Here is a 22,553-nt window from a genome sequence, read left to right as displayed (position 1 = left end):
TCTCTCTCTTCACTGCCTTCGTCCCCGCTCTTTTTCACTTCAGCCTTTCACTCTTGCTTCCTTCCAATGAGGACGGAGCTGCGGGAGAAAGGGCGCTATAGAGGAATGCTGTGGAGAGCTGCTGCTGTGCTTTGACATCTGAGCTCTGTGGAAAACGATCTCAATACAATTCTGAAAAACGCGACTCTCCGAACGCCAGCCGAACAAGTCTCCACAGCCGAAGCGCTGTGTCTCTTTTCAGCTGGCGATAAACCTTTCCTCGATCCTTTGCGGACTTGTAAAACTGTTCCTGATCAGAATAAAAAACGCTCACGCTAATACACAAGCACCCTTGTCTCGCCAAAGCTGACAAATAAACAGACGGACAAGCCGCACTGCACGTGTGAACAGGGGAGTGAGCGAGCGAGCGGGGATAGGGCGCCTCCTGCGCTTAAAAGCTTTCTGAATTCTGAGTACGTACGGGATCCTCGGCCTTGCGCTTATAACAAAGTCCAAGTCCCTTTGCAGACAACAGCAGTTGTCACATGATTGTCTCTGAGGATGTGCGACAATGGCCAAGGAGAGCCCCGATCTGAGCTTGCGCTCACTTTTTGACCAAGACACAGGTGTGTGCTGATTGGTTGAGAGTTTGGCGGGCATTGGAGACCCACGTGGTATTACCACGCCCTGCGTGAGATATGAGTCACTTACTCTTAACACTTTGGAATGCAGTCCAGATGTCCATTTGGCACTCCCTAGACAGATAGGCGCCAATGGATGACCATTGATCATGATAGCCAGGCTTAGCTAAGTGCATCCCCATCTGGGAGCTGTCCCTTATCAAAAGAAAACATCTTAAATCAGCCTGCATGAATACTTTCTCTGTGGCTGCACCACAGAGATGGAAGGTGAGATGGGGCCTCATTTAGGACAGCATACCACCGCTTAATTCTGTCTTATTAACAAGCATTGCCGCTACAACGGCATCTCTCCTGTCAAACTTCCTCCTGACTTGTTTGACAGGATCTGGGCCATGGTGAACAGTGGGAAAGACGCCCTGTGGAGAGTGAGGAACATGGGGCTGTTCAAAGGCATCGAGGTCCCAGTCAAGGCAGCAGGTAGCCTGGCCCTGTTCATCACCCAAGAGAACTATTACCTCAGAGATCTGTGGAGAGAAAGGAGGGAGGAAGCAGAAAATCTGTGGGAAATAGAGAGCATAGGTCAATATCTCAAGAAACTGTGAAAAACATTATCATGTTTAAGTAAAGAATGTGATTTACACCAGAAAAAAAGAAATTGTTGCTATGTAACTGGTACCGTGTCAAAATGTAATGAGATGTGATCATATATACTGTTTTAAGTATGTATATTAATGTAAAGCTTTCTAATTTGTGATGTCCTGTATTTTTTTGTGAAAAGAAAATAAAGTTCTTAAAAAATCGATTCACCCAGGGCGAGGCTCGGCCATTGCACTCCGGCTGTGCTGACCCCTGCGAATTCCCCAAATGTGGGAATCTCGACTGCATTATTTCTGGTAGTGGGGGACTGCGTTCGCGCTCTCCCCTGATGTGCTTGGTCCAATATCGGATACGGAAGAGTTACGACACCACGTGCTGCGATAGGATCCCAGTTCGAAAGGAGTCGATGCCACTGCTGGTTCCCGGTTTCTTTTAGTTAGAGGTCTGGAGAAGCATTTCAAGCTGGTTACACTACTCCTTCCGGACATTCATTCCCTTTTCAAAGTCAGTCGTTTTGCTGTAGTCTGCATTATTTAGGCTGATTATCGAGGTTAGCCTTTATTTGGTCATGGGGGCCTCGGTACTGTATGCTAATTCTCAAGACAGTTTCACCCGTTTTCTGATTGCTAGGTTCTGTACCAGTGCAGACATGTCAAACAGTGAATGGCTGTACCTCTATTGTATCCGTGCTCAATGAATGAAATCAGTAATAAATGAATATATGTATAGTTATACGATAAACAAGTGGTTTATCGACTCATCTTTATTTGCAGATTTAGAGGCAGCTTCGATATTCGTTTAACAAACGTTTTTTTTTTATATGGGTCACACACATGCCATAGCAACAAAACATCTCTAGAGATGAGGCTATAGATCACCTTTCCATCCTCCAGGTTTTCCTCCCAAAGCCTACGGCACCAACGGTGACACCTGCTGGCCGAGAAAGCTTGCAGCACCTGGTATTCCCAGGAAGTCTCCCATCCAAGTACTAACATTCAGGGTGGTGTGGCCGCAAGCGAAAGTCGTGGCGCCTAACTCGCTACTTGAAGCTGTGTGTGGCTGGGGCTCTGTGCCCCCCGAGTTGGACTGAAGGATCGTTCTTGTGCAACTCTTTGGAAAGGAGCCTCTTTCCAAATCGCATTGCGTACCTGGATGTTGGCGAATGTGCTCCCTTGTGTTGGCTTGTCCCGCACTGGAGGAGAACAAACAAACTGCTCGGAGGAGCACAAGGCAAGTCTTCACAAGACAAAAACCTCCAGTGCACAGCACTCAAAACATTTCTGGGCTGTCGCGTGTTTATTTCAGCACATAAAGCGCACCAGTCCAACACGTCGGCCGGGCGCGCGGCGCCTCCGCCCTCTTGTGGCCTTGCGGCGTCAGAGCGAGAGGCTCCTTCTCGCTGCCTTTCCGCTGTGTTGCAGAGCCCCGAGAGGGAACCTGGAGCGCACACTTTGTGGGGGGCGGGGGACCGCGTTCGCGCTCTGCCCCCGGTCTCTTGCGCGAGTACTAAATCTCACGGCGCCAGCCAGCGGCCAGGAGACAAGTACAATATCGCGGGACAGGGGGGCCTCGTCATTGATTGTTACATATGAGACGGGGATTAGGAGGAGACCCCGACTGATTGGTAAAGGGGAACACTAACACCAGAGTGACACCCCCGGCGTCTCTTTTTGAGAGACGCCCTGGGATTTCTTAATGGCCAAGGAGGGTCGGGACCTCGGTTTTATGCCTCCCCCGAAGGACGGCGCCTGTTTGTGCAGCAGAGTGTCGCCATCAGGAAAGCCACACAGACCGCAGGGTGAGCGCTCCCTACTCCCAGTCACACCTCTTGCAGGAGCAGCAGCAACCTGAGCTTTTCCGGGGTGAATCTCCCATCCGGGTGCCGGCTAGGCTCACACCTGCTGGGCTGCCATGGGTGAGCCCAGTCGAGAGTCGCAGGTTGAGATCTAGTCACCGGGGAGAAACGATACAAGCAAAGGATTACTCGGCTCCCAGCACTTGAAAAGACCGACAAATGACTTGTTCCCGCCGGAGCTGAATGTACCTGAATGTTGTAGTGGTTTGATGGGCTTACTGAGACAATTATTAATTGTAGCAGTAATCACGAGGTTGTTCGTTGGGGCTTTTAGAAAATCAATCGTCAGAACAACTAACAACGCACACACGCGGGTTCAATACACGGGATACATTTATTAATATAAACTGTGCACCAAACATATACTAGTCTGCCAGGATACGAGTGGCAGACCTTACTGTGAGGGTTATCAATATACAAGGTATATAATATCGAAGAGATGCAAACACAAAGAGATACACAACAGAGAATATATGTCAATATATATCGTTCGGTTACCAAATCGCTAATCAGTGTTATTACCCACTGTTACTCTAAACTCGGAAGTAAATACATTACTCATGAATTAAATTGATAACAACTTGTGTTGAGGTACAATTGAATTCTCGAGCCGCAATGTAGAACATGGGGTTTACTTATCCACTGTGTATGGTTTTGGAATCTCCCGGCACGAACACCAAACCAGCTGACAGGCTCTGTTGCAGCCTCTGTTGCAGCTGTTGTCCAATGGGCGTTGTGTCGGCGTTCTCTGGCTACCGGCCAACCAGTCAAGGTGCAGCTCGGAGTAGGACGGGGGGAGGAATCTGACTGCGGCGCGCAGGGCAGTCGTTGCTCCGAGGGGATCTACCAGCAGTCCGGCTGGCTAGTAGAAAGTCTCTATGCACAGATGTGACCGCGAGTCCTCACAAGTCACTCTTTTGCCTGGGAAGAAGCTGGTTCGTTCCCGGTCCAGCGCTGCTTCTGAATAAGCTATTCAGGTTGTCGACGAGGGTCCAACTGTAGGCTGCCGTTGAGCAAGCGGAGCATTCACGTTGGTAGAATTCTGAGTACGTACGGGATCCTAGGCCTCGCGCTTAGAACAAAGTCCAAGTCCTTTTGCAGACAACAGCAGTTGTCACGTGATTGTCTCTGAGGATGCGCGAAAATGGCCAAGGAGAGCCCAGATCTGAGCTTGCGCTCCCTTTTTGACCAAGACCCAGATGTGTGCTGATTGGTTGAGAGTTTGGCGGGCATTGGAGACCCACATGGTTTTACCACGCCCTGCCAGTCCCTGATTGGTTGGTCAAGATGAGATATAAGTCACTTACTCTTGACACTTAGGAATGCAGTCCAGATGTCCATTCGGCACTCCCTAGACTGATAGGCGCCAATGAATGACCATTGATCATGATAGCCAGGCTTAGCTAAGTGCATCCCTGTCTGGGAGCTTGTTCCTTATCAAAACAAAACATCTTAAATCAGCCTGCATGAATACTTTCTCTGTGGCTGCACCACAGAGATGGAGGGTGAGATGGGGCCTCCTTTAGGACAGCATACCAACACTTAATTCTGTCTTATTAACAAGCATTGCCGCTACAATAGCAATTCAAATACAACAGCCACACTGCTGAAACCATATGTTTTACACACCAGACAGGCCCCCTAACCTCATACAACCTTGCTGTGGCTGTGACCCCTTTCTTTATTTTTTTATGATGTTTTCAATATGGCACCATTAGACAGGCGGTACATGGTGATAGGAGGGTGCTATTCACGAGTCAATAGCTCTTCAAGCACAACAGCCACAGTGCTGCAACCAGGTGTTTTACACACCAGACAGGCCCCCTAACCTTATACAATCTTGCTGTGGCTGTGTCCCTTTTCTTTATTTTATTATGATGTTTTCAATATGGCACCATTAGACAGGCCGTACATGGTGATAGGAGGGTGCTATTCACGAGTCAATAGCTCTTCAAGCACAACAGCCACAGTGCTGCAAACAGGTGTTTTACACATCAGACAGCTCCCCTAACCTTATACAACCTTGCTTTGAGATGTGGAACATTTCTTTATTTTTTAATGATTTTTTTACTGTAATCAAGTGTTGTGCTCATTAATAATAATAATAATAATTGCTTACACTTATATAGCGCTTTTCTGGACACTCCACTCAAAGCACTTTACAGGTAATGGGGACTCCCCTCCACCACCACCAATGTGCAGCATCCACCTGGATGATGCGACGGCAGCCATAGTGCACCAGAACACTCACCACTATCAGTGAGGAGGAGAGAAGAGAAATGTAGCCAATTCAAAGAGGGGAATTATTAGGAGGCCATGATTGGTAAGGGCCAATGGGGAAATTTGGGGATATTGTCAGTATCACTATACTGGGGCATTAGGACCCACATGGACCACAGGGTGAGCGCCCCCTGCTGGCCCCACTAAGGAACTAAGGAACCTTAGTTTTTCCCGGGAGGTCTACCATCCAGGTACTGACCAGGCTCACACCTGCTTAGCCTCAGTGGGTTGCCAGTTGTGAGTTGCAGGGTGATATGGCTGCTGGCCATAATCAGCAGCCTTCAGTACTGAAGCAGGTGTGAGCCTGGTCAGTACCTGGATGGGAGACCTCCTGGGAAAAACTAAGGTTGCTTCTGGAAGAGGTGCTAGTGGGGCCAGCACAACCATTAGGCAGGCCTCCTGACCTTTCACAGTCATGCTTTGTTGTGTGAAACTTTAATTATCTTTTTAGGATTTTTTGAACATGGCAACTTCCACCGAGATGGGTGGGGGGTGTCGGGGTGCTCTTCAATAGCTTTTTCATCTATACACACAAACGGATGTAACCAAGACACTCAGAACCTGTCACGCAGGGGCTGACTGCTGAGGATAGGGATCCAATGCGGTGCCCTTGGTAGGGTTGGCGCGAGACGCAGGCATAGTCGGAGTAAACAGGCAGGGGTCCGAGTCCGGGAAGGCGTATGTCGAAGAAAACTCAGTCTTCACTCAGGTTGGGAGATTGTCAACAGAGATCTTTAATACAATCAGCTGAAGGGGAGCATATCACAGAGAAAGGGTTTCCCCTAGCACTCAAGACATGTTCACTGGACTGAAGTTATACTGTCCTTTTTTATACATTAAAAGTAGGCAATACTTTAACATATCAAAGGAACATACAGGGAAAGGGGCAGTGTCAGAAGTCAAACAAACAGGACAGGGGGGTGCCATTTGGCATCCTACAATCTGTTTCAATTTTCTCTGGTTGAATGGGTGTGAGGAATCACAGGCTTTAGTTTGCACCTAAGACAGTGGTCTTAGGTGCGAACAGAAAACCTTTCCCACGCATAGTCACTGTCCTGACCTTTTGACTCGGTCTTCCACACGTAGCACAGGCGTAGGCACAGAATCGACAGGCGAAAGTGTAGTCGAGGGACTGGCAGGGGTCGGAGTCCGGGAAGGCGTAGAAGTTGCGTCGGTGTGGATTCAGAAGGCAGAGGCGTAAACGAAAAGTCAGGCTGGGGTCAGGATCCGAGAAAGCGTAAAACAGGCGAAGGTACAAAATCGAGTGGCTAAAGCGGGGTCGAGGTCCAGGGGAGAAGTCGTAGTAAGGCAAAGGTGTAGTTAGTACGTAAGCTCCGGGAGAGAATCTCAATCGTGAGCAATGACCGGGGGGCAGATGAAGGTTTAAGCAGAGGCCTGATTGACACGTGCACGTTTGGTACGGGGAGAGCTCGTAGGAATGCGGGAGCACTTGCCTGCGTGAGGGAGATTCGTGGCAAAACCAACAGAATCAACCTGAACTCACAGAAAAACAAGAATGCCCCCGAGACACCTGCACCCCCCTCGGACCACTCTGGTATCAACACCCCCAAACCCATCCATACCAGCTAACAAGACTCAGAATCGGTGCAACCCTCCAACCTGGACCAAGAGCAGGATGGGACAAGAACCTGCACCACACTACGCACCCCTCATCCAGACCAGCAGGACAGCCAGACCACAGACAGCACCATCATGTAACCCCCCTGTTCATTCCAACAGAAAAGCCGAACTGACCCCCACCAGCATGGCGACGCTGCAGCTCTGGTCACACCAGCAGGCCCAATGGGCTCAGAGCTGGGGGACATACAGATGCAGCCATTCAAAATGCGTGGGCGATACCGCATTATTTTCCGGTACGCTGTACGCAGTCTACCGCAAGTTACCGGTAAATACCGTGAGTTACCGGTAAATACTGCTAGTTACCGTAAATTCTCCTATAATATGACAAGCAAAATAATAGTATCCGGAATTTCGGCAAGGTGGAGCTAATAAAGCTCAACCTCTCATGTTTGAGCTGTGGCCATCAAAGTCTTTAACGAAGATATTACTAATAGTATTAATAATGAATGACTTTGGACAAGCTGTAAGTGTAAACTCAAAGTATTGCCCTGGTCAACATTCTTTTTTTCATTGACCGTCTTTGTAAAAGTAACACCACAGCATTTCGCAATCACGCATTTGTTTCCAATCATGCAAAGTACAGTAATTTTTGAGAATCGATTCACCATGCCTTTCACATGCTCATAAAAGAGATTGATTTAGGAACATAAACATATTACTGTATGAAAACTGTACTGTATACAGTATGTATATGTATATTTAATGTCTTAACTGTGCCCGTTTAAGTATTGAATATTCATATCTAATTTTACCACTGAAGGGAAATCTTAGTAGCTGAGCATAAAAAGAATAGGAGCATACTGCAACGCGTGTGAAGGCCATAAACGATATTAATTTTGGAACATAAACATACAGTATATGGCTGGTCTCAGTACTTTAAAGAAAACATACACGAAACATGGTTTCATTATGACCAGAATCGGTCTTGAGATATTTTTAACTTGATTTACAGTATTTGAGAGGTATGTCTTAACACCGATACTACAGTGCTTAAGTACTGCTCACGTATATGTTTCTAGGTTTATATTATGCATTTCATACGATCAAATTACTTTTGAGCAACTAATAAGAAGCGCGAAACGGTATGCGTTTTAGTTTCGTTTTGTGCTGGGACCCGTGGATTGATTAGAGATATCAAGTACATACAAGTCATTTTTTAAATGTTGTAGTTCGTCTTGAAAAAATGTTACGAGTACATCATCTATCAACAATTACACAGGTTCTGTTTCCATATTGCGGATTTTGGTTACGTAATATTATTTTCTAGATTTCACGTTGTGAATATATGATTTGGGCAAACAGAGACGCAAAGAAGTACATTATTGGTTGTTGTTTTTTTTTTTGCAGTTTTATCTAGAACAAGCGATGCTTAAACCTTTGTCTGATTCTTGTGAAACTACCCACACGACAGTTACAGTACCTAGGAGTTGACTTCAGTGATGTCACTGATGGGATGTTTCTAAAAATCCATGGTCTGTGATTGAAACCTGTAAAACCGGTTTAATTCGTCACAGCCAGCACTCTTCAGGTGTGAGGGTCTTCTGCTCAGAATGAAACGCTAAAATGTTTGTGTATATTCTAATGGTAGTGGGGGCAGGGTGTGTGGGAACAGCTTTGGTTGAAATTGCATTGGAGATCTATGTTCTTCACACCTGAAACATTTTCTCTGAAAGCATTTTCTCTGAAAGCATTTTCTTCGCAGTTTAACCGATCTTGTTACAGCATGTTACAGTTTACTATTATTAACCATATTAATTTTAAGTGCTTAATGTAAAATCTTGTAAAAATATATTTTCATTGTTCAAATATACATTAAGTCTGACTATCATATAATAAGTTAAATACAAAACTAAAGAAAAAATAGGGTTAAATATAATTTTAAATATTTTGCTAACAATGTTAACTGTTTATGAATAATAAAATGTATTAACTAAGGAGTAGGATGGCACAGTTGTTAGTATGTTTTTTGTTTTGTTTCTTTTTCATAAATACAACAGTAGTACCTGATGTCTCAGTGGCTTTCAAAATTAAATTATGCATGCAAACCTGTGAACTAGAAAGATAACTAAGATATCCATCCATTTATAATGGTGGCAAAGTGGTTAGCATTGCTATCTTGCAGCACTGGGGTCCTAGGTTCAATTCCTGCCATCCTGTGTGTGTGGGGTTTACATGTTCTCTCTGGTTTTTCTCCATATGTGTGATATGACTCCCTCTCGCACTCCAAAACATACTGGTAAGTTAATTGGTTTATGGGAAAACTGGCCCTGGTGTGTGTGTGTTTGTGTCTGTCTGTCCTGTGATGGACTGGCGCTATGTCCAGGGTGTATTCTGCCTTGTGTCCGTTGCTTACTGGGATAGGCTCCAAATCCTCTGTACTGGATAAAGAGATTAGAAATGGAAGTAAAGGCACTGTGCTGATGGAACTATACACGGTGTTAGAAACCCACTATGAAATGGCAGCATCTCACTGAGAATAAAATATTTTATAGTGCTGGCTTAAGGAAACAGCCTTTCCACCTCTCTTGCACATCAGTATCCATACCTAGTTATTTAAACAAATTGCCTCTAATTATAAACATCTTAATATGCTGGCTCTGTGGATCCGCATCAGCTATGTTTGCCCATTCCTTCAATTCATGTGCATCCAACACACAGTTCAACGCTAGCAACTACACAAAATTTAAAATATGAGCTCTACTTGCCACTTACAATACCAACAGTACCAGCTAACTTTAGTAGTGACATTTTCATGGATCTTTTTAACAATAAAATTTACAACATCAGACTTCAGACACAATTAAACAGGCCTCAAAAAAGTCTGGTACAAACATTTTCAGCATGGAATAAACCGTTACTTTAATGGTATAAACCTTAAATGGATTCATATTCTCAATAAGATTTGGTGCTCAGTAACATGACTTAGAAAATGACAGAAGACATACGTATCATGCTTATCCTTCTATTTTTCATAATCGTAAACTCCTTAAGGCAGTTACATTTTCTCTGTTCTGACCTGGAGTTACAGAGAAATTTAAATTCTAATAAGAGATTTGTAATGAGGAAAGTCATATCAATCACTCATACAGTACCAGGATTTGCAATTACAATACAAATACTTTCTTTCTATATGTGTTTATTTTGCAGTTTGAGTCTATGGCATTCCTTTGGGGGTCTATACTCCAAGGCATGACTTTTTTATGGGAACATGACATTTTTTTAAACATATATTTTTGTGGTAGTAGGGCGCAAAACATCAGTATTTACTGCTATTAATCACTGTACGATTTATAGTTGAAATCTGAGCCTAGATATAAAGTTAGATATAAAGTTAAAATCTCGACAAAGCAATGTAGGAAATACAGAGAAAATAAATCCTTTCTGACATCTAAAATCAGTTTCGATCAAGGTCTCTAAAACGAACAAGAAAAAGAGGATTTTCGGAGGGCAATTACGCTGTGTTTATATAGAATAAGTGATTTATGAGCAATCTAATTTCTTGTTCGTTTAAAACAGTGAAATGTCAGCTGCAAAAGATCGCACCAGAAACAGCACTCTCTCTGCCTGTCATAGACGTTCAGGAAAGGCTGAATGAAGTCATGTCAAGTACAATAATTCGGTGATCAATAATAACAGTTGTATTATATCCATGGAAATATATTCATTATATGCCAGCGAACCTCACCGTGCCAGGCCACCACTGCGTCACAACACACAGCTGCCAGTGCACCTCTACATACCCGACCACCACTGCATCACACAGCTGCCAGCGCACCTCACCATGCCAGGCCACCACTGCATCATAGAGCTGCCAGGGCACCTCACCGTGTCAGGCCACCACTGCGTAACACCACATAGCTGCCAGCGCACCTCACCATACCAGGCCATCACTGAGTCAGAGATTAAATAAAACCTCACTCGCACCAAATAAATTTATATTTCTAAATATCACAACATGATCGAATTTAAGTCATTTTAATAACAATGAATAGTCACCTAGGCGTTACAATATAAAAATTTATATTGATTTAAATAACGTTTTGATTTAAATCGCAAATGCGGGTTTAAATATATGTGTTTTTTGATTCACAATCAGACAAATGCAACATAAATTGATATCTTTGTCTTCTAAGTATCTTAATAAACTTTCAGCATAGCTTTCTCCCCGTTTAGATTTATTTTGGGATCAAACGTGGAAAGATTAGATTGTAATCGTTTTTATTTTTTAAATACATTTTAGAAAAGTGTAATCTATACTAAAAAGCTGTACACCACCTGCTATAAAGATACATATTGTAATACTTTCGGGTTCGAATAGGACAGACACAAGAACTTAGACTTGCGGAGTTAAAGCAAGTAAAGCCTTGATTTTATATATCACCTTTAAAAGTGGCATCTCAAAGCAAAGTAAATACCCAACACTGATTGTACCCATCTGTCATGCTAATAAAGCAGCTTGAATTGAATTGAGAGAGGGGGGGGGGGTATATTTGCTTTGTGTATAAAGTACATTGTGAATGTTTTCACAGCCTTCACTTTGTCATTTTTATGCCATTTTTTGACCACGCACGAATATTCCTATGTCCGTATCTTCACAAGGGAATCAGTGCGAATTTTAATACTAATTAAATGACCGCGGGCACTTTCCACCCCCTCTACATTCTCAGAGTAGAACAGACTAACCTTCTAATGAAAGACGGTCCACCCCCCACGGACAGGAAAAGTGCCCACAGGCACATAAACTTAATATGGTCAGTAACAGTAAACAGTAACATGGTCAGAAGGAGCACGTACAAACGTTTCCGAAATAACCACATGTAAGACTGATGCTTAAAATGTTTAGGGAGAAAGTGGAATACTGGTGTGTATTTTTTCTTTAAACTACCAATACCAGCCATATATAGTCTGTAACGTAGGGATTTCTATATGTCTTTATTTAGTGGTTACATTAGTGACAAAGGCTAAACTTTTAGCTTCAGTAACGTGTACATATCTCCCCTTTTTATAAAACGACATGGTTGAAAACTGTTCCAGAGCCACTGTTGTTTCATCAGTGAAAAGTACATCATGAAATGCCTCTCCCTGTTCAATCCACTGGAAAAAAGAAAAGGAGCATAAAGCTTCTGATGGTCATAAACGATATTCATTTAGGAGCAGCATCAGAGGTATGTTTTTAACTGCACTGCATTGGAGAGAATACCATAGTGTGTTTTTTTTTTTACTCCCTGGTGGAAACTGACTTCCAGAAGAATCAGTATGGCTCAGAGATTAAATAAAACTTCACTCACACCAAACAAATGTATATTTCTAAATACCACAACATGATCGAATTTAAGTCATTTTAATAACAATGAATAGTCACCTATGCGTTACAATATAAACATTTATATTGATTTAAATCGCGTTTAAATCACCTTTATTTAAAACCCATAAATAAAGCTGATACTGTTTAGACTTTTAATTATTTAAAACTGTATTAAAGCAGCACGATACACAATGCAACGTAAATCGCTATCTTTGTCTTCTGTGTAATAATGTTCACCTCTCTGTCCAGCAAATTTACAATAGTAATAATAATGAACTTTATTGTATATGGCGCCTTTAAAGGTGGCTCCTCAAAGCGCTTTACAGGTTAAAAACAATACTGTTAGGCTGGGAAAACGTTTTTTTTTTAAGAAATACAAAATGAGATATAATGATATGTTCCGGCTTAGACATTAACGAAGAGCATAACGCGTGTACTGTATACACTGCAAGTACAACCCCCCTCTCTGCAGGAGTGCTGGCTGTGACGAACTGAACCGGTTTCACGGGTATTTTCAAAGTAGGAGGCGAGATTTCCAGCGAAAGACACCTCCCCCCCCTCAAAAACCCAGTAAGTACAGTACTTACTAGTTAAAGGCTAGGCTCCTCAATGAAATCGCTTTAACATGCTAATGCGTTGGTGTAACAGTCCGGGCGTGGCAAGCCTCTAATTTCAACCCGACTACGGCGAAAGGAACCCTTCTTTCATTAGAAGACAATGAACATATTTTAGCCCTGAATGAATTAATAGCAAACATGGTTTACATAAAAGACATTTTTCCAAGAAAGTTTAGCCTTTGTCACTAATGAAACCACTAAATAAAGACATAAATATAAAAATCTTAAGATTTTTAAAATACATGACTTTGCTAAAATTTATTTGAAAATAAAAACAATTACAACCGCCAGGGGAGAGAGAGAACAGGGGAGGGATGTTGGTTTTGCATAAGGGGCGGGGCTATGGGAATTTGGTCTGTTTGGGAATGTGTAGTTACATGTTCTGGCTGTTTGTGAATTATCGTTGTTGAGTATGGAGTGTTGAGGTATTGATTTTGTGTAATGCTTTATGTTGAAAATTGAGGTGGATTTTGTTTATGATAAACAGGATAAACTGGGATGGGAGGAAGGTTTGGTTTTGCATAAGGGGCGGGATTATGATAATTTGAGGAATTTGCGAGAGTAAAATTGTTTGATATATTTGATTTTGTATTGTGGTTGTTATCTATGTTTTTGGTTGGTATTATGTTTATATGGTTGTTTTTGTTGGTTGGTTGTTATTATGGTTATTAATAATACGATCTATAGTTGAAATCTGAGCCTAAATAAAAAGAAAAAGCAAGTGATTAGGTTTATGAGCAATCTAATTACTTATTCGTTTAAAACGCTATATAAAATAAAGTTTATTATTAATTTGCTGGACAGAGCGGTGAACATTATTATGCATAAGACAAAGATAACGATCCTGATCAGTTTAGAAATCTGTGTACGCTGTAAGGTTTTTACTTCTTAAACTTTTAAAATACACGTTTTGAATAGAAAGAAATCCTCTTCCTGGTACAGTATGTATAGCAAACCAGCACGTCTTTTTTTCTCCAATCAGAGGGGTGTCAGATGGTGTCAGCCAATCACCATTCTGAAGCCCTACCATAATCTCTGGTATGGGGAGACCCCAGAATTCTGTCCCATAGTTTAGACAGATGATAGATACTTTTATTGATCCCATGAGGGAAATAAAGTAAATCATTTTCATTTTAGGAAATTATTAAACGCTCGGTTAAAAGCAAAGGAGATTGTCTGTTATAGTGGACATAAAAACAAGAGTTCGCTGGCATTATATCCTGGAAGACACAGACCGGCGCCAGACCAGTAAAATGCCTGATGAACTAGGGATTGGACAGTTTCCAAGTGCTTGTACAATCGATGGAAATGTTCAAATAAATGTGCAAAAGAAATAAACAAAATAATCATTTATTTCTTTATCATATTGGGTAGCTAATGTCCTCTCTTTGCTAGTTAGTGGCTGTGTTTCTGCGTTGGGTAGCAACGGGTGACTGTTCTCAGGCGGAAGATGTAAACAGCTTTATGTTCGTGTTAAATAATTTTTTTAAATTAAAATTCATTCCATACAGCAATCGCATATTTGGGTACCGTTTCATAAAACTTTCATGCTTAAAATGTTTAGGGAGAAATGGAAAACTGGTGTGTATTTTTTCTTTCAACTACCAAGACCAGCCATACACAGTACAGTTTACATACATACAGTAATGTTTATGTTCCTAAATTAATATCGTTCATGACCTTCAGATGCGTTATGCTCCTCTTCTTTTTATGCTCAGCTACTAAAATTTCCCTTTAGTGGTAAAATCCATATAAATATTCAAAACTAAGCGGATTAAAATGTGCACAGTAAAGACATTAAATGATTAAATCTTTGCACTACCAACCAATGCACCACGAGTGCCCCTGTCGGTCATTTTGGCCAGCCAATCACTTACCGCGGTGCCCTCCGGTGCCCTGCGGTGGCTTGTGGGTAGGTTACTGTACCGCGGGTTTTTACCGCGCATTTTGAATGGCTGCATCTGTACTTAATTGGCTTTATGATTTGGTATTGATTTTGTATCGTTGTATTATTAACTTTGTGCTTTCTGTGTTTTTATCGTATTGTGGACTTATTTTTTAAACAAATGCTTACAAAGGCAGACACGGCACACATCTGTTTATACCAGCGGTGAATTGTACATTTTTATTAAGTACAATCTACTGTGCATTTTTGGGAGTATAACAGATTCGATATAAAGTGGCAAAAATCTAAAAGGGGAAAATACCCCAGACTGCGTGTAAAGCCCTTGTTGTGGCTGTTGTTTTATTTTTAGATAAAAATGGCGTAGTGTGCACGAAATGTTGCAGAAACACAATCTAATATTTTAATAACTGTTATTTTAATAACTTGATAAGTATGAGGCCCCAGATCCAAATCTTCGGTTCTGATTTTTTAAACATGATATCTTCCCTTCCTCTCGATGTAAGCAATTGTTTTTTTTTCACATTGCGATCCAAAGAGCCTCAGACGCACAGTCTAACAGTAACCAAACCAGAATGGATTCTGCTGGGAGCCGGACTGAGCTCATTCTCACTCCCTGTGTTGAAAACAGAATTATCTCTTCCCCGAACATCGTCTACAGATCACTTGTGTGCTTTTAACCTTCTCGCAGCTACAGGCGAGACTGAAGCTGGAGATGTGAAGGCACCCGCTGGTGCATCTTCTCCAAATTTCACTTCTCTTTTTTTTTAAAGTAGATATAGCCCTGAAAAAAGCATTAGCTTTATCAGTTTTTACATTAATCGATTTTGAAACAAATATTATATATTTTATTGCAATTTACATAATAATAATAATAATTATTATTATTATCATCATCACTTACACTTATATAGCGCTTTTCTGGACACTCCACTCAAAGTGCTTTACAGGTAATGGGGAATCCCACTACCGCCACCAATGTGCAGCCCCACCTTGATGATGCAACGGCAGCCATACTGTGCCAAAATGCTCACCACACATCAACAATCAGTGGGGAGGAGAGCAGAGTAATGAAGCCAGTTCATAGATGGGGATTATTAGGAGGCCATGACTGGTAAGGGCCATTGGAAAATTGGGCCAGGATGCTGGGGTTACACCCCTACTCTTTCAAGAGACGACCTGGGATTTTTAAAGGCCAGAGAGAGTCAGGACCTCAGTTTTACTTATCAGCCGACGGACGGCACCTGTTTACAGTTTAGTGTCCCCGTCATTATACTGGGGCATTAGGACCCACATGGACCACAGGGTGAGCGCCCAGCGACAGAAACCAGATGGTACTGTGTGTCGGGCTCGGCTGCAAGCAGGACAATGATGTCACGGGGACAAAGTAGAAAAAATCAGAACGGTTCTGTAAAAGACCTGTGTCAGCTGTCGGTTCGCAGTCTGGACTCTAAATCCATCGATCTGATTTCAAATCTCTCTAACACCTGAGCTGTGGCTTCTTTTGAGTAGTTATTCAGGAGAACATTATGTTAATCGTATAGATGAATCGTTTAATATATTCAGGTGGATAGCTACTCCAGCATGCATATCTGCAAAGAAACAAGTAATATTGTAGGTTTATTCCATGCTGAAAAGAGAAGAGAGAAAACAAACCTGAAGAAGTTTTCATAGCTGAAACGTGTTTTCTCTCTTCTCTTTCAGCATGGAATAAACCTATTACTTGTTCCTTTAATATATTGTTCGGTTGAATTCAAAATGCTTTACTACTACAAGAGAGGATTATAGTATGGAGGATGAGACAAATTTATGATTTCTTGGAAGAAAATGGTTTTACTTTGCATTCGAAATGAATCAAAACTTTTGCGTGACACACAAGCCCTTTGTCTTTTTTAAAGATATCATATTTTTAAACAGACAAGTATAGAAAAAGTTTTTTTTTTACTTAGAAATTTTGGATGGGGGTGATGCATTACTAGTAGTGGCACTGAGGTCACTATGGTGCTGTTGAGCACCATAAGGTTAGGGCCAGTGGTGTAATGTATAATGCATCTGACTTTGGATCAGAAGATTGTAGGTTTGACTCCTGTCTGACTCATGTTGCTTTTAAACCAGTAGTAGATTTTCTTTATGTAAATTAACTGCAGCTGAAAGCTATAGAAAACACGTTGGCTAAATTGCAATGAACTGTCGAACTGTTTTGCACGAAGCTGCAGACTACTTAACACGGTACTGTCTGAAGATCAGCTCCTGCTCTGAGCTCAATAGCAATGCAAAACTGTGCGTAACAAAGCTGGCGAGCAGCTGAACTTGTGCTAAATAGTCTGTTCGGTGATGAGGGTTCAGTACTGGCGTTGTTCTAATTAGCACGAACTGCACAGGCTGAATCAGACAATTTCAAATAGATCAGTGTAGGACAAGTTAATGAAGAATTATTACTTTGTCTGTCTCTTGTTTGTATATAAATGAATGTCTCTGACAACTTAATGTTAGTTTTTAATTTAGTTTTAAGATGTAGGTCAGGCGTTGACATATGCACAAACACACGAAATGTCTCACTCCTGATTCAGCTCATGAAGCAATACGAGTGAAGCAATTCCTCCTGCTTCTCGTACAACCATATCAGAACAGAAGCCCGTGTCACCCCGCTCTGATTCAAGAGCGACTCACATCTTGACAGGGTGCTTGGCATGAAGGGGGGGTACTGTCATGCCCTCTGCAGCCAGAGGGCGCTCCTTCTCTGTCCTGTCCCTAGTTTCCAGCCTGCTGTCCTTCCTGTCCCTCTCTTTCCCTTGGGCTATATATTTCCGGGTCTTGCACTCTGTCGTTGCTCAGCATTGACGTTTGGATGTCCTGAGACCCGCCTAGCACCAGGGCGCCCCACGTCCGCTCCCTGAGGGCATAGGTTTCTATATGGCATTCCTGAACTCTTTGCACTAATGAGCCCGGGCCTTTTTCCCGTCTCGCCGCTACGCATATGGGTCTTTTTCCGCTCTCCTACTCCCCATGGTTAGTCCCTTTGGACGTCCGTGACAGGTGCCCCTTTGGAATGGTTTTCAGAAAATGTGAGAAAAGGAAAGTTATGTACAGTAAGCTCTCACACACAGCTCTCAAACAGAGCATTAGAGATTGGAATCTGATTGTAAAAAAAACTGCCCGTCTCCCCGCCATTTAACGTTGCTGTTGTTTTTATTTTACATATTGTTAGCATTTTAATGAATTGTTAAAAGATTTATACACAAATCGCTAAATACGAAACGTAAAAACCCAACTGTAAGCAATTGACCATTCATATTCCTGAATTTTAAATACCTATGTTTATCTGTCTCCAAGTGCCTGGTGCAGCTATTTTGAAAGCATACCTCAAGGAGGACTTTACACGCAGTCTGGGGTATTTTCTCCTTTTACATTTTTGCGATTTTATATCGAACCTCGTATACTCCCAAAAGTGCACAGTAGCTTGTACTGTGTGCCCTGTTTGCCTTTGTAAGCATTTGTTTAAAAAATAAGTTCACAATATGATAAAAACAGAGAAAGCACAAACTTAATAATATAACGATTCAAAATCAAAACCAAATCATAAAGAAAAAGAGTCAATTTCCACCTGCACTGATATCCCTTCAAATGTTTTTAAGAACTATTGACGTTTATAGAGTAGAAGCCTGGTCCATTTCTTCTACTAAACGAGACTATGGGAGTGAGTATTTTGATGTCGAACTGGGATTTAAATAAAGAGGAACACTACACTACATTGGGCTACGCGCGTGACAAAACGTTTATTTTAGACTTCTCGATAGCTCAGTTGCTCGCTCTTAAAACTGTAGAAAAAGCAGTGAGTATGTCTTATGTCCCTGGTCTGAATCCAGTTTGAAGGATGGTGTTTTCTTGTTCCTTAATCAAAAAGTGAATTGCGAATTTGTCTTTCACTTTGACGTTCACCCGAAAGCTCAGTATACAAAGAAGTAGAGGCTCCTGTTCTGAATAATCCTCACGTCTGATTGTTTTGCTCAGACCTTTAAAATGTACACTGTGGACTATTTGCTCTTCCTAACACAATTAAAAAGCCGCCGGCAAACTTATCGATCGGGAGTTTAGTTCAGTGATAGCGCGCGCTTAAGTTTTCTATCGCCGGCATGTCTGTATTCTTTTTAAACGCGATATTTTTTATTCTTCGTGTGTGAATTTCAGGGAGACTCATAAACCCTTTCTCTGTTTTTAAGATACATTATTTTAAACCAGACATAATGAAAGACGTAGTAATTAGACACACGTACAAAACACATGAATCTAATTGAAGAAACTTTTGACCGGGGCGATGTATTACTAGTAGCGGCTCTGAACTCAATGTGGTGCTGTATAGGAATGCAATACAAACGCCAATGGCACAATGGATAACGTGTCTGATTACGGATCAGAAGACTTTAGATTTCTACTCCTTCCTGGTTCGTGAAGAAGCTTTTAAACCACACTACTCAACACTGACATCGAAGTGTGTGCGGTCCTACACAACCTTACTATCGACTAGATGAGTCTTCTGTTCTATCTCCGATTCTTTCCGCACATTCCTGCTATTTCACCACCGTTATTGTAGGATAACAGCCACAGACACGAGAAGATATACTATTCCGAACAAATGTCTTAAATAATCAAGTTGAAAAGGGTGACAATAAGTTTTTGTTTCTTTAACGTAACCTAACTTTTGCCTGTAAAGTTCACATTATTTTCTGTAGCCGCAAATCCCCAATATTTCTGCTTTCTCCCGAGAAACACAAGCGTGGAGTCAAATCATATTAAATAACACAACACATCTATTAATTTAACACCCAGATGTGACAGAACACATGTAAGACTTACACACAGCTTTTAATATGATATAGTGAATTTGCAGGTATCCTGGGGAGGGAAGAGAACTGATATTAAGGAAATACATATTTAAAGGGGATGTAAGTCTTAAATGTGTTTTGTCACATCTGGGTGTTAACTGAATAATTTTCTAGCATTATTTATTGTGTTTTGACTCTATACTTGTGTTTCTCAGGAGAAGGCAGAAATATTGATGTTTACATTTATATTCACATTCCCGGTGATATTGACATAGGTACTCAACTATTTACTTGTAGTTTGACTAGTGTCAAAAGTTGAAAATCTCTAAAAACATCAAGATGGCTAACGACGTGCAAAGAAACTCAATCACATTTAGAGAAGGTAATGTTTAGATCGGATTAATTCGAAGTGTGTCTCTGGGTGCATTTGATCTACGAACGTTGTGTTTAACTGAAGCACACCCTGACTGAGTGTGCCATAGAAACTGACACATGTCATATTTTTCCACATTCACAGATTTTTGGCTAAAGTAAAAAAAAAATCGTTGTCATTTTCTTGCCAGCTGGCAGTAATTCTTTTGAACTGATAACAAAGACAAGCATTTTAGCTTTCGCGATGTGTGGAGTTCTTGAAAAACAAGTTGTGCCAAAAACGAAATAAACACCTCCATTAAACTTAATGCAGAAGCATGTTGTCTATAACAATAAACGATGCAAGAAGACAGGAAGAAAGGCACCGCTGGGATTTAAACCCAGGATCTCCTGTTTACTAAAGAGGCGCTTTAACCATCTAAGCCACGACACCAGCAGAACTCTCTTCTTTTACTGCCACTTGGACACACCGCTCTGAGACACCTGCGTTCAGTAAGCCCTGAGTCTGCTGGCTGAGCAAAGCTGCCTCCTTTACACGGAACAGGAGCCCCGACTGTAAGAAAAATGAAGAGAAATGGCTTTTATTGGGCACTTTTCATGTCCAATGCTCTTGACATCTCCCAAGGGCGGCAGAGTTCATTTACCACACTTTTCCTTTCTTTCTTCTTTCTGTACTCTTTGATGAAACAAAACGAGAAATCATGTAAGGGAAAATGTCTTTTTTTCATGGAGAAAACATGCACAAGGAAATGTGTTTAGAAGAAGTGAGTTAACATGAAAAGTGACCTAATTTACTGGAGCAAATGCTCACCTAGCAAGATCTGCTTTACTACAAGAGAGAAGTAGAGTGAAAGACGTGATCATTTCACGCCGCTTTGGAACGAAACGCTTTTGTCTTGGAATTCTAAATCAATTAGAAATTCAGAGCGACACATAAAGGCTTTGTCTGCTTAAAAATGATGATTTTTTAAAACTAAAAAAAAATGTAGAAAACACGTTTCTCACTTAGAAATTTAAGATGGGGGTGGGGTATTACTGGTAGCGGCACTGAACTCACCATGGTGCAATTAATTTACGTGACGGGCTAGTGGTTTAATGGATAACGCGTCTGATTTCGGTTTATAAGATTGTCGATTCGACTTCTACCGGGGCTGTGTGATTCAAATCAGGCTCCTCAGAAATAGATGTCTGTTATGTAAATGAACCCCACCTGAAAGCAAACGTTGGGTCTGGGTTCCTTTCTTTCCTGCATGAAATAGCAAATCGTTACAAAAAAAAAAACACCAACTAATGTCCAATAGTCCAATAGTTAGTCATTTAAGTAAACATGAATATACTGTAAGGTCTTGGTACATGGGAGTGGATTTCAACCACAATTAAAAGAAGGGCAAATTATAATTACAGGCTTCAGACACTTTTTCATACAAAAGTGACCAAACACTCCCTAACTTTCAGGTTTGCTTGAACCTGTAACAGAAAAGCGGTTTGAAACTTCCATTCTCTGATGTCACTGTCTCTAAAGTCGGACGTGATGTTTCGCGGATGTGCAGTGTGCCTTTTCTCTTGTCGTGTTCAAGATGAAATGCTGCATAAGCTCCTGACTGGGTGTTCTGTACTGTTCTGTTATTTCGTTCGGATTACCTAGGTGGTGTACAGCTAAAACCCGACTGCATGGTGTAAATTCCGGGTTCGACACCAGCAGCACCTGCAAACACATCAGCTGACCTCAACGTGATTTGAACACGCAACCTTCTGATCTGGAATCAGACGCACTACCGTTGCACCACAAGGTCACTTGCGCCAGGTGCTTTTAATTCACCCAAAGAGAAAAATCAGCGTCCCTGAAAAATATTGTTTTCATTCTCTCCTGTGAGGAGCGCCGCTCTTCCAACGAGGGTCTCTTCTTCCCAGACCACAGATTATTCATCCCGCCCGGCTCTCTCACAGAGAGCAGACACACCGTCTCCACTAATGTGTTTACTACATCTATAGATCTGACCCCCTACAGCCCCGATATTCCTGGACAGGATATTTACCACCAGCCTGGTGAACTTCTCATCTTGACCTCTCCCAGGAGGAGCACAATTAACACAGAATCCTCTCTCCATTTAGCAAATAACACAAAACACTGTTTACCTGTCAAGACAGAAAACCAGGCTGCTCCAGGTGAGGCTTAAACTCACAACCTCGGCATGAGTCCACTGAATATGTCATTTTACATGGCCTGAACCAGGAAAGAGGTTGGAAGTCAAGAAGTTATGGTTTTGTTTTAATACTTGCCTACTCTTTTAATTTTTTGGTCAAATCTTTTATTTGGGAGTACTTTCAATGGATGTTAATCTTTGTCCCGATGCATGATTCTGGGCCATGGTGTGTCTTGAATAATGTTCTTATAGGCTTCAGTTTGGAAAAGTGCGCTCTTCAGAAGCTACCGAAACCGCTAATGGTTACATAACACTTAATGCAAAAGCAACTTTCGGGTTTGAAAAAAAATATTACTTGCTATGAATACAAACACTGTTACAGGAGGCGTGTTAGGG

General features: G+C 41.8%; 2 non-coding genes across 2 annotated transcripts; one reads left to right on the top strand and one right to left on the bottom strand.

The window, feature by feature from the left end:
- The first annotated feature begins 1,380 nt into the window (after nucleotides 1-1,380).
- On the top strand, nucleotides 1,381-1,545 carry LOC138243588 (U1 spliceosomal RNA). Its single transcript, XR_011192243.1, has one exon. It is a non-coding gene; the product is annotated as a U1 spliceosomal RNA (small nuclear RNA).
- Nucleotides 1,546-21,734: 20,189 nt separating this feature from the next.
- Nucleotides 21,735-21,806, bottom strand: trnaw-cca (transfer RNA tryptophan (anticodon CCA)). The gene has a single exon. It is a non-coding gene; the product is annotated as a tRNA-Trp (tRNA).
- Between the last annotated feature and the right edge of the window lie 747 nt (nucleotides 21,807-22,553).

This window comes from Lepisosteus oculatus, chromosome 14 (assembly GCF_040954835.1).
Source record: "Lepisosteus oculatus isolate fLepOcu1 chromosome 14, fLepOcu1.hap2, whole genome shotgun sequence".
Classification (NCBI taxonomy): domain Eukaryota; kingdom Metazoa; phylum Chordata; class Actinopteri; order Semionotiformes; family Lepisosteidae; genus Lepisosteus; species Lepisosteus oculatus.
The sequence above is the reverse complement of the archived record's forward strand: the minus strand, read 5'-3'. Positions and strand labels throughout refer to the sequence as shown.